General features: G+C 47.0%; 1 protein-coding gene across 1 annotated transcript in view; it reads left to right on the top strand.

Moving 5' to 3' along the window:
* The window catches only part of LOC115619211 (E3 ubiquitin-protein ligase RNF38-like), an 80,802-nt gene that overhangs the window by 51,991 nt on the left and 15,156 nt on the right, over positions 1–13,655 (top strand). The window lies entirely within an intron of this gene.

Here is a 13,655-nt window from a genome sequence, read left to right as displayed (position 1 = left end):
ACTAAAGATCCTCGGCTTTTGATTTGCAGCATATTCACCAATTCAAGTCCTGCCTGTCTAAACCAGCCAATATATAGGCTAAGCCTTACAAAATGCTTATTAGCTAGCTTGCAAGGGTTTCTGGTTAGCATTGTTACTTTTTTTCCTGCAGGATAGTATAATTGTATATTTCTGATCAGGTATGTTGGTCAAAACAATTGTTTGAAAAGGCTGGTATTTTTCAGCTTGGACAGGGCTGGATTTTTTTTTTTTTTTATAATGCCTTATTCGTGGCCCTCCTCTAGACTCACTCAAGCAGGTCCCTCTTGTGTTGGAGGCCCCAGAGCTGAATGCAGTACTCCAGGTGGGGTCTCACGAGAGCTCGGCTCTCATTTGCCGAGGTAAGTAACTCCAGAGAGGACGCCTTCAACACCGGAGCGGGGGGAAAACACAGCGTCCAGGAGCCTCAATTCTGATCGGCAAAGAGCCACCGAGGGAGCTTCAAGTCCTCGATAAGTCTTGCCCAGGAACCAGCAGCTCAGCTGATGCGAGCAGCTGCCTCACAGGGGGCGGCGCCAGGAGGGACAGCACGAGCCCCGAACGGATAAAACACCACCCTTGGGTCAGGAATGATTGGGGTGTGGCACGGCAGCCTGCGTAGGCAGGGGGAGCGGAAAGGGTTTGGTAGCCCAGCAGGCTTCGGAGGTAAGCTCAGCCAGTGGTCATCGAGAAGTTGCTTGTCCTGGGTTCAGCAGTAGCAGTCATTTTTCTCCTTCTTAGTAGCTGGTGCAGTGCTGTGTTTTGGCTTTAGTCTAGGAACAGTGCTGACAACACACCAATGTTTTTAGTTCTTGTGAAGTAATGCTTACTCTGATCAGGGACTTTCTTAGTCTCATGCTCTGCCAGTGAGGAGGGGCACGGGAAGCCAGGAGGAAGCAGAGACAGGACACCTGACCCAAATTAGCCAAAGGGGTATTCCATACCACAGCACGTCATGCCCAGTATATAAACTGAGGGGAGTTACCCGGAAGGCTCAGATCACTGCTCAGGTCAGGCTGGGTAAAACACGCCCTAAGGAACGCAGCACATCAGTTTGCATGGTAGTTCGCGCAGGCAGGGCAAGCGGGATGGTGAGCACTCGCTTCAGGGCCAGGGTCCAGTCTAGAAGCTCTGCACTGGCTGCCCTGGCGGTGGCCAGTGTCGCCAACCAGACGGAACTGATGAGAGGGGAGGCTGTAGTGCAAGCCTCTGAGTGTAGAAAGTGCCTTGACTTGTCTCTTGAGACAAGGATGAATAATGGACATGGCTACACTCAGTGCACCCTGGTGGAGGACCTCCTGCAGCAGGTGGCTGAGCTGCAAGAGACTGTCAGTAGGCTAAGAGATATCAGGGAAATTGAGAGGGAGATGGACTGTTTGCTGCAGGCCTAGACTGTGCAGGGGCCACAAGTGTCCACTCTAGCACATACAGAAAAGGAAGCTGGGAGCTAGTAACAAAACAAAAAAACAAAAAACAAAAAAAACCCCAAACCCAAAAAAAGGAGGAAGAAGACAATTAAGAGCAAGGGGTTTCCTCCAACATCCGACGTCCCCACCCAGAACTGCTTTGCAGCTCTGCAGGAAGCTAATGAGGAAATGCCCACCTCACCAAATGAACAACCATCTGACACACCGGTAAAGAGGATCACTACTAGCATTTCCAGAAAAAAAACAGCGCGTGATAGTTGGTGACTCTGAAAGGCACAGAGGCACCCGTCTGTCAGCCTGACCTGATCTCAAGGGAGGTGTGTTGCCTACCAGGGACTTGGATCAGGGATGTTGCTGAGAGGCTGCCTGGTCTAGTAAGTCCTGCTGACTATTATTCACTTCTTGTGGTCCATGTGGGTGCTAGTGATATTGACAGCAGTAGCCTGGGAATCATTAAGGACTCGATTTGGGAGGCCAGGTTTACTGGAGGCTAGTGGAGCTGGTCTGACAAAGAAGGGGAAGAGCTGCTTTGGTAGGAGACTTGCCAGGCTGTTCAAGGCAGCTTTAAACTAGATGTGTTGGGGGAGGGGGGCATCAATCCATCCCAACACTCCCAGTCAGTTGCCAGTACCTGTAATAAATGCTTGGAGTGATGCAGAGATATTTCAGCTGCTCCAGTCGGCTTCATTTGGAGCTTGGCTCAGATGCATCTATACAAACGCCCGTAGTATGGGGAATAAACAAGAGGAATTAGATGTGTGCACGGCTACAGGGATATGATATCATTGGCATCACAGAAACATGGTGGGATGGTTCCTATGATTGGGGTGTTGGAATGGAAGGTTACAGGCTCTTTAGGAAAGACAGGCCAGGCAGACAGGGAGGGGAGTTGCTATTTATGTCAGTGATAGGCTGGAGAGTATGGAACTCTGTCTGGGGACAGGTGATCAGTCAACAGAGAGCTTGTGGGTCAGGGTCAAAGGGAGAACAGCGATGGGGGACATTACGGTGGGGATCTGTTACAGGCCACCTGATCAGGAGGACTCTGTGGATGAAGCGCTCTGTAGACAGATAGGAGCAGCCTCACGCTCACAGGCCCTTGTCTTCATGGGGGATTTCAACCATCCTGATATCTGTTGGAGGGACGGCATGACCTGGCACAAGCAATCCAGGAGGTTCCTCGATTGTGTGGAAGACAACTTCCTCTTACAAGTAATAGAGGAGCCGACAAGGAGAGGTGCCATGCTTGACCTCGTGCTCACCAACAGGGAGGGACTGGTGGGGAATGTGACGCTCCAGGGCAACCTTGGCTGTAGCAATCATGAGATGGTCGAGTTTGAGATCCTCAGGACAGTGAGAAGAGCATGCAGCAAGCTCACTGCCCTGGACTTCAAGAGAGCAGACTTTGGCCTCTTCAGGAACCTGCTTAGTAAGGTTCCATGGGATAAAGCCCTAGAGGGCAGGGGGGCCCAAGACTGCTGGTTGATATTCAAGGATCACCTGCTCCAAGCTCAGGAGTGTTGCATCCAAACAAGAAGAATATGGGGCAAGAAGTCCAGGAGGCCTCCATGGGTGGATAAGGAGCTGCTGAGAAACCTTAGAGGGGAAAAAAGAAACTTATAGAAGGGGGAAGCGAGGACAGGCAGCCTGGGAAGAATACAGGGATATTGTCTGGGAAACTAGGGATCAGGTCAGGAAAGCTAAGGCCCAGGTAGAACTGAGTCTGGGTCAGGGATGTCAAGGGTAACAGGAAGGGATTCTATAGGTATGTCGTAAACAAAAGACAGACTAGGGATAATGTGGGCTCTCTCCAGAAGCTAACGGGAGAACTGGCTACCCTGGATTTGGAGAAGGCTGAGGTTCTCAATGACTTCTTTGCCTCAGTGACTTCTCAATGACTTCTTCACCACCAAGTGCTCTGACCACGCCACCCAAGTCTTGGAAGGCAGATGCAGGGACTATGAGAATGAAGACCTTGGGCCCACTGTAGGAAAGGACCAGGTTCGAAATCATCTTAAGAACCTGAATGTGCACAAGTCTATGGAACCCGATGAAATCCATCCGTGGGTCCTGAAGGAGCTGGTGAATGAAGTTGCTAAGCCACTGTCCATCATATTTGAAAAATCATGGCAGTCAGGTGAAGCTCCCGACTGTGGCGTGTCAAAAGGCACGGACTCAGGTTGGTGAGGATACTGAGACAAACTTTATTACAATCAAACCTCTTTTATACCCTCATTCGGTACTTTCCTAACATGCCTGGGCATGCCACGCTTAATCTCATTGGATTCTGTGAAAATCCCATAGGTTAAACATGTGTACAATAGTCCAATCACAATGCTGATCACGCACTGTTCACGCGGCGACAGTTCAGCCTCCTTGCTTCACATCTGGCCTTCAATTAAAATTCTTTGTTACACTCCCTGTTTTTCAACATCCTGGCTTATCTGTTTCCCAAGGCTTATTTGGTATCAGGGCCTCGTAGCTTGTATTCAGAGTGTTGCTCAAGCTCATCATGCAGATCCCGTCGCCTTCACCTCCCACATCTCCCCCTTTTTTGTTTTGTACATCTACTATCAATACCTGTTTGAGGGCTTGATCAATAAGAGATTGCATAAGTTTCATTAAACAAGGAATACAAATTAATAGGCTAATAAACACTAATGAAACAAGAGCTCCTAATACGATCGATTTTTTTACCCATGCTCTTATTCCAGCAAATAAACCTGAAAAAGGGTTCCAGTCATCCTCAACCTGAAGTTTTCCTGTGAGTTCTTTAAGAGTTTGCATACTTTCGTGAACCGATTCAGAGTGGTCTGAAAGGTTCATGCAACATAGACCTTCAAAGTCCTCACACCCATGACCATGGGCAAGGAGAAGAAAATCTATGGCAGCCCGATTTTGTGAGGTTGCATGTCTTACGGAATCTGTATCAAGAAGGAGACTGGAAAGCACATTAGATGTGGCATTTGCTTGCTTTGCAAGCCAACATCCTAATTTGTTTAGAGTTGCAAGAGCTTGTGCAGTGGCTACTCCTGGTGCAAAAAAGGCCGCTGAGATTATCTCTGCAGGACTCCAGAATGTAGCCGTGTCTTTGCAGTCGGGAGTAAAAGCATGAGCAGATCTTTTTAACCTGCGGAGATGGTGGAATCTAGTATAATTCAGCATCATAGAAATATTTGGGGTTAACATTGTCAATCTGCCTAAACTACAAGGGCCTCCTCGTAGGTGAGAAGGGATGCCAGGCCATGCTCGATCTCCGCAGATTAGAAAGACGCCTCGGGGAAGAGATATAGGACTATTAGAGGAGCGAGAAACGTTAACAGACATATGATTACACCATATAGAAGCATTTCAATAGACAGACAAAGAAGAGTTAACAATTTGAATTAATGATTGATTCTGACCTGTATAATTAAAATACAAACATTCATCCATTCTAACAGAACCTAACAAATCAATTTCTTGGGGTTCTAGAGAGACTAACGGCCGACTTGGCATCCAGCCATCCCATGTGTCCACAGGTTTTCCCTTTTTCATGAATACATCGATGAGGGGTGTATCAACGAGACGCGTCCAATCGTCCAATGGCAATCCCACCAGACACGTGCTAAATGGGTTCATAGGCATTGCAACAGACAGACACAGAGTGTCCTGTCCGGTCGCATTAGCCAATGTCACCCAGACGTTTTCTTTCGGCTGGTTGGGGATCCATGGCCTGATCAATCCTTCTGCGATGAGGAGGCAGAGGACAAGGCTGGACGGACCCATCGTGCAGGAACCCGATGAGGTCCTTTATCTGTGGAAACACAAGCATAGCCTCGTCCCCAGGTTATTAAGGGGAATGGGCCTTCCCATTCATGGGTTTCAAGGTTTTGTACTTTTACATGAGCTTTTTCCTGTCTAAGATCCTTAGAACCCCTGAAATGGTGCTGTATAGGAGGTCCATCCTCCATCCAGCGATTTAAAAAATTCAAAACATAACAGGCTTTAGCTATACGTTCTTGTGGGGTTAACCCTAAACTCCCCCTTTTTTGTTTCTGCAACATGATTTTAAGAGTGCTATGTGTACATTCATTAATGGCTTGACCTGTGGGAGAATGTGGAATACCTGTGGTATGTTGAATTCCCCATCGTTGAAAAAATGTCTGTGTTTTGTGCGCTATATAGCCTGGGCCATTATTGGTTTTTATGGTTTTTGGGACTCCCAGAGAGGAAAAGGCTGCAATAAAATTTCAACATACATCTTTGGCTTTTTCGCCTGGGTGTACCGATGCATAAATACAAGATGAAAAGGTGTCAATAGAAACATGGACATATTTGTATTTGCCAAATTCTGGTACATGAGTAACATCTGTTTGCCAAATTTCAAGTGATGAAAGACCTCGAGGATTAGTTCCGATTGTCGGTGCAGGCAAAACTTGATGACAATCAGGACACGATTGTATGATTTGTCTTGCCTGGTCCTGAGTCAGCTGAAAAGTACGTTGCAGAGCTTTTGCATTTTGATGATAAAATTCATGGGATAAACGAGCTTGTGCAAAACGGTCAGGTAAGACTGTAATACCTGCAAGCCTGTCAGCCTGTGTATTTCCTTCACTCATGGGTCCGGGTAGGGAGGTATGTGAGCGTATGTGTTGTATGAAATATGGGTGCGTCCGTCGATCCAGGAGCCACTTGAGCTCCCAGAGAAGGGCGAATAAGATTCTGTTGGAAACTTCCTTCAAAAAGGCATGTTCTAGCCTAGAAACAAGACCTGCCACGTAGGCAGAATCTGTGATAATATTTATTGGAGTAGTCCATAATTTGAAAACACGGACTACAGCAGAAAGTTCTACTATCTGAGGTGATCCTGTAACAATATGTATATCACTTTTCCAGTTTTCTTCACTGTCTCTCCAAACTATTACTGCGCAACCTGTTTTGCCAGACCCATTGGTGAATTCTGTGAGTGCTTCAGCTATTGGTGTGATAGCTAATTGTGCAGTAGGTAAAAGGGAAGAGAGTGTAGGGATTGTATAATTTTGTGTCCTGGGAAGTGAATACTTATCTGTCCCGTAAAATCCGCTAGAGCACACTGAAAAACAAAAGACTGGTGAGTTAAAAAGGTTAACTGTTTTGTATCAAGAGGCAAATAGATTATATTAGGTTCAACACCATCTAGAATCAATAACCGCTCTCTTCCTTTCTGGATAACCATAGCTATCATTTCAATTGCTGTTGTAACTGTTTTTCCAAAATTATGTGGTAAAAATATCCATTCTAGGATAATCAATGGATGTATGCCTTGTGGAACCCACTGTGCTAAAAGCCCGTAGGGTTGAAAAGATGAATAAAAAACGAAAAGGCTACTAGGGTGGTTCATTTTTCGCCGATGAGTGACCTGACCAGTCAATCTTGTAACCACTTTATTAAGGGCAATTCTTGCAGAGGAGGTAAGTCTTCGAGGAGACGTTAAACACGGGTCTCCCTTCAATAGTTTAAAGAGAGGATGGAGTTCTTCAGTAGATATTCCTAAAAGAGGACGGATCCAGTTTATAGTTCCTAAAAGCTTTTGCAAATCATTTAAAGTCTTTATTTCTGTCCGTAGGGTGACACTTTGAGGTTTAATGTTTTGTTCGGATATTTTTCATCCTAAATATTTCCAAGGTGGAGTTTCTTGAATTTTTTCTTCTGCAGTTTTGAGCCCTTTCATTGATACTGCTTGGATTGCTTGCCGTTTCACCTTTTGGGCTGTTTGTTTTGATTCTGCAGCTATTAAGATGTCCATATAATGGTAGATTAAAACATTCTCAAAACGTTCTCGTATCGGACTTAAAATTGCTGCTATAAATTGTTGGCATAACGTGGGACTGTTTTTCATGCCTTGTGGCAACACCTTCCAATGGTATCTTTTATATGGCTCCGCAGCATCGATAGAAGGTACAGAAAAGGCAAATCGTGGTGCATCTTGCGGAGCAAGAGATATCATGAAAAAAAATCTTTTAAGTCGATGACTATAAGAGTCCATGTCTGTGGTAACATTGTTGGCGAGGGGAGCCCAGGTTGTAAAGCTCCCATATCCTCAATAACCTCATTTATCTTTCTTAGATCGTGTACAAGCCTCCAAGAATTATTTTTCTTCTGAATCACAGAGACAGGTGTGTTCCATGGGCTGGTCGTGGAGACTATGTGACCAGCTTTCTATTGTTCATCTATCAATTTGTGTAATAATTGCAGCAGTTTTTCTTTTGGAAGGGGCCACTGATCTACCCACACAGGCTCATCTGATTTCCAGATTAAAGGTGGGACCTGTTGCAGAACAGCGGCCCCTAGGAAAAATACGTGCTTAATTGCATTCCCCGTTGGCTTAAACAGTCTCTGCCACATAGGGTAGGAGATCCAGGTAACACATAGGGCCTAATTAAAGCAGATCTTCCTTCTGGGCCAAAAATAACAACAAGCACTTTGCTCTGTTTCGGAGAAGTTTGACCACCAATTCCTGATAAGGAAGCATGAGCGTCCATTAAAGGCCACTTGCTGTCTCTGTTTACCGGCCTCAGGGACAGTTTTCAAGGCACGAAGTGCCAATTGTTTAACTTGCTGCAAGCCCGCCTGGTAAATCCTAGCTTGCGCAGGATTGCTACTAAAATCAGCTTGCCCCAGTAACACAACGGCAGTGACCACTCGAAATGGGTCACGTGCCCCTAACGCTACATTTTCAGCAGCCTGGGCATCTGCAAGCTGTCTCATTTTCGATTCCCACATAGTATATTACATGTTCAACATTATCAAACGAAACAACATTTTAAAGTCATTTGGGGTAAATACATGAGTATCACAGAGAGTCCGTATCAAATGAGTTGTATACGTAGCCCCAAGTCCATGGTCCGTCACTGTTTGTCTGATATCTTTGATAAAAGCATACGAGAGACCTTCCCATCGCGGATCTTGATCAGGCATATACATCACAGGGAAAGCACGCAATACATCCGCATCCCCTGCTCGTCCCGCTTCTCCCTTTACAGCTGCCCTTTTATCATGAGGGTCTGGGGGATATAAATCAGGCTCCTTTTCCAGATCAATAATCCCTGGGTCAAAAGGGTCATCCGGGTCGTCATAGGAATCATCAGGAGGCAGAACTGCAGGAGCAGCAGCAGGAGGCTGAGTTTTTGGTCTTACGGCAGGGTCCGCCAAAGAGGGGGGTGGAGGGGGAGACGAAAGTACCGCTTCTACTTCCTTTGATTGTGAGCCAACATGAGCTTTTAAAGCTTCAAAAATAGTTCACCATGGGGTCAATAAAGTGGCGGCAACCTTATCATTTTTTGGGGCACAGTCCCACAGATTAACGCCAATTTTGTCCCAAATCTCCAGGGTATAAATATTAGTGGAATTAATAAATGGGTCAGCTTTTGATGCCCACAGAAGAACACGTTTCAATTCTTCCTTATCTATTTTCTTCCCATACTTCTTAAGAATATTAGTAAAGACTTGTAAAACACTTCTTTGTTCTTTTGTTAAAGCAGTCCCCATAGTTCTCAGCCGCTTACCCTCGTCCTCCGATAGGTAATAGAGCACTCTGGATACGCTTCCTTTCAGCATTTAGTCCCATAGTTCGGCTGAGCTACGCCACCAGATCGACAGCTAGTCGTTAAGCCCGACGTTTGGGTGCCATTTGTGGCGTATTGAAGGCAAGGACTCAGGTTGATGAGGATACTGAGACAAACTTTATTACAATCAAGCCCCTTTTATTCCCTCATTCCGTACTTTCCCAACAAGCATGAGCATGCCACGCTCAATCTCATTGGATTCTGTGAAAATCCCATCGGTTAAACACACGCACAATAGTCCAATCCTGGCTTATCTGTTTCCCAAGGCCTATTCAGTATCAAGGCCTCATAGCTTGTATTCAGAGTGTTGCTCAAGCTCATCATGCAGATCCCGTCGCCTTCACCTTCCACACCCGATGACTGGAAAAAAGGAAATACAACCCCCATTTTCAAAAAGGGGAAAATGGAAGACCTGGGAAAATACAGACCAGTCAGTCTCACCTCTGTGCCTGGCAAAATCTTGGAGCAGATTCTCCTGAAAAGCATGCTAAGGGACATGAAAAACAATGAGGTGGTTTGCGACAGCCAACATGGCTTCACTAAGGGGAAATCCTGTCTGACCAATTTGGTGGCCTTCCATGATGGGGCTTGACCTGGGTTCAGCTATAGCAGTCATTTTTCTCCTGCTTAGTAGCTGGTGCAGTGCTGTGTTTTTTAACTTTCAGCCTGGGAACAACACTGATAACACTGATGTTTTTAGTTGTTGCTAAGTAATGTTTATTCCAACCAAGGACTTTCTCAGTCTCATGCTTTGCCAGGGAGGAGGGGAAACCGGGAGGAAGCAGAGACAGGACACCTGACCCAAACTAGCCAAAGGGGTATTCCATACCACAGCACGTCATGCCCAGTATATAAACCGGGGGGAGTTACCCAGAAGGCCCAGATCACTGCTCGGGTCGGGCTGGGTATCGGTCGGCGGGTGGTGAGCAATTGTATCCTCTCCCCTTGTTATTTCACTAATCGTTATTATCATTGGTGGTAGCAGTAGTGGTTTTGTGTTATACCTTAGTTGTGGGACTGCTCTTATCTCAACCCGTGGGAGTTACATTCTTCCCATTCTCCTCCCCATCCCTCCGGGAGCAGGGGGAGGAAGAAGGGGGGGGGGGCGGGGAGTGAGCGAGCGGCTGTGTGGTTCTGAGTTACCGGCTGGGCTCAAACCACTACAGTTCTTTTTGGCGCCCAACGTGGGGCTCGAAAGGTTGAGATAACAACAGATCTGACCAGAGTGTGTTTAATCATATTTGTGATAAGCATTCATTGTTACTACTCGTCACAATGGTGATTATTTGGCTCTCAGACTTGTTGCGCTTGATCTCAGAATTTCAGCATGTTGTACCTTACTTACAGCCACTATTTGCTGTTTTAGCGTTTATCGGCTGGGGGGCCTGGGCTAAGGTTCTTGTTTCACTGTACTTCATGGTAATGACTTGTAATACAATAGACTCATTGATCATGAAACTGGTCTGGTTTGTGCTTCCAGCGTGGCCATCACCTCTATACATTGGGAGGTATATAATGAAATATTTTAGCAATTGCATATCTTTTTTTTTCTCCTCGGGGGGTAAACTTACGAAGGAAGCATTCTCTTTCACCCCCCGTTCCCGTACCAGCCTATTTGCAACAGCAGTTGAGAGTTCTGAAGGTTTTAGATGGCCTTTGAGTACCCTTGAAACCTGCCTGCTGATTGTGCTGGGGATCAGCATGTTGGCAAACATACGGAGTGTGTTTTACCCACGGCCATCCCGTCGTAGGAACATCCTATTTTGTTTAATGTCAAAAATTCAGCAGTATCAGGTTCGAATCTGGTCTAGGGTTAGACGACGATATAGGAGGACCACCAGGAGATTTTCCCTGAGGCTGGACAGTCATGAGTGGCAGGGTGTGTGGGATAGTATGGGCAAGTATCTAGGCCAGTGGGCCCCTCCAGTGCTTTGGAACTTCACCACTGAACAAGTGCAACATCCAGAAAAACTAGTAAAACACTTAAACGAGGTGTGCTGTCGTCCTGGTTATACCAGAGAGGGACAAATCATGGCAACGTGCTGGGGCTTGGCCTATGCCTACAGAGCCCTGCTCAACACTATCCAGCACCTTCAAAGGGAAAAAAGTGTCTCTGGATCTGATGGCAAAGCAACAGACAACGCAGCTATGCCAACTACAAGCACAGCAGCTACTCAGACCCTGACCACAACAGACAACACAGCTACTCCAAGTACAGCAGCTACATCAACCCCAGTGACAAGCACAACAGCTACTCAAACCCTGACCACAACAGACAACGCAACTACTCCAACTTCAAATACAGCAGTTACACCAAACACAGTGACAAGCACAACAGCTACTCAAACCCCGACAGCAACAGACAATGTGGCTACTCCAAGCACCGCAGCCACACCAACCCCAGTGACAAGCACAGTAGCTACTCAAACCCCGACAGCAACAGATAATGCAGCTGTTGGTGTTACTCAACTCCCAAGCACAACAGCTGCACCAACCCCAGCAATAGACATTGCAACCACTCCAATCCTAGTGGCAGGCACTGCAGCCACTCCAACCACAGTGACAAACACTGCAGCTAAACCAAATGTCCAGTTTGTGACAATGTCTGTTGCCCCTGTAAGCAAAAGCAGACGAAAGGCACAAAGAGCAACCCGCGAAGCGAAGGAAGATGAAGACCCAGTGCCATTACTACACGGAACAGCACCTGAACAAGAGTTACTACTACGTGGGTCAGAGGAAGAGGAAGAAGAAGAAGAGGTCACTTCTCGACCCCGGACCTCAACCGAACTGCGGAATATGCGAAAAGATTTCACCCGTCTTCCAGGGGAGCACATTGTCACCTGGTTGCTCCGATGCTGGGACAATGGGGCCGACGGTCACGAACTAGAAGGTAGGGAAGCCAAGCAGCTGGGATCACTTGCTAAGGAAGGAGGAATTGACAAAGCGATTGCAAGAGAGAAGCGAGCCCTCAGTCTTTGGAGGCGGCTCCTGGCAGCTGTGATCACTTGCTAAGGAAGGAGGAATTGACAAAGCGATTGCAAGAGAGAAGCGAGCCCTCAGTCTTTGGAGGCGGCTCCTGGCAGCTGTGAAGGAAAGGTTTCCCTACAAAGACGATATTACGAATCGCTCAGCCAACTGGACCACGATAGAGAAAGGCATCCAGTCCCTGAGGGAATCAGCCATTATAGAGATGATCTATCGTAGGCCGGATTCCAGGAACACATCCGTAGACCCAGATGAAGTCGAATGTACACGACCCATGTGGCGGAAACTTACACGGAGTGCGCCATCATCATATGCCCACACATTGGCATCAATGACCTGGAATGACGGAATATCACCAACAGTGGATTGCCTGATACGTCAACTCCGAGAGTTCGAAGACAATCTCACCCCTTCCATCATTTCAGCTGTGGAAAAACTGTCCCAGGAGTTCAAACAATTGAGAGACGATTTATCCGATCTATCCAGCTCTCCACGCGTACCAACCCATGTCTCAGCTATTAACAGAAGGCGCCCTACTGCTCGAGAAAGAAAATATAGGAGGTACACGCCACGGGCCACCCTATGGTTTTACCTGCGGGATCATGGAGAAGACATGAGAAAGTGGGATGGAAAACCTACTTCAGCTCTGGAGCAATGGGTGCATGAACTGAAGAGGAGAACAATGGTCAAGGATGATCCTCCCAGGAAAGCTGCTGCTCCAGTCTCTGGCGAGCAGTTTCCCAGATGGAGCGAAAGAGCTGATTTTACTCCAGCTCCTGTCATAAGGAATACTAATCCCTTTCTACAAGACAGAAGTGGAGAATTTTGTGATCACTATTAGAGGGGCCCTGCCTCCAGCCAGGTGGAGGAGAGGGATAATCGGGTTTACTGGACTGTGTGGATCAGATGGCCTGGCACATCAGTCCCACAGAAGTATAAGGCTCTAGTAGATACCGGTGCACAGTGTACCCTGATGCCATCAAGGTATCAAGGGGTGAAACCCATTTATATTTCTGGAGTGACAGGAGGATCCCAAGCGTTAACTACGCTGGAAGCTGAAATCAGCCTGACTGGGAGGAAGTGGCAAAAGCACCCCATTGTAACTGGTCCAGGGGCTCCATGCATCCTTGGCATAGACTATCTCAGGAGAGGGTATTTCAAAGACCCAAAAGGGTATAGATGGGCTTTTGGTATCGCTGCCTTGGAGACAGAGGAAATTAAGCAGCTGTCCACCTTACCCGGTCTCTCAGAGGATCCTTCTGTTGTGGGGTTGCTGAAGGTCGAAGAACAACAAGTGCCAATTGCGACCACAACAGTGCACCGGCGGCAATATCGCACCAACCGAGACTCCTTGATTCCCATCCATAAGCTGATCCGCAGACTGGAGAGCCAAGGAGTGATCAGCAGGACCCGCTCACCCTTTAATAGCCCCATATGGCCAGTGCAAAAGTCTAATGGAGAGTGGAGATTAACAGTAGACTATCGTGGCCTGAACGAAGTCACACCACCATTAAGTGCTGCCGTACCGGACATGTTAGAACTTCAGTATGAACTGGAGTCAAAGGCAGCCAAGTGGGATGCCACAATTGACATTGCCAATGCATTTTTCTCAATCCCTTTGGCAGCAGAATGCAGGCCA

This window comes from Strigops habroptila, chromosome W (assembly GCF_004027225.2).
Source record: "Strigops habroptila isolate Jane chromosome W, bStrHab1.2.pri, whole genome shotgun sequence".
Lineage (NCBI taxonomy): Eukaryota > Metazoa > Chordata > Aves > Psittaciformes > Psittacidae > Strigops > Strigops habroptila.
This window is presented reverse-complemented; position numbering and strand designations above follow the sequence as displayed.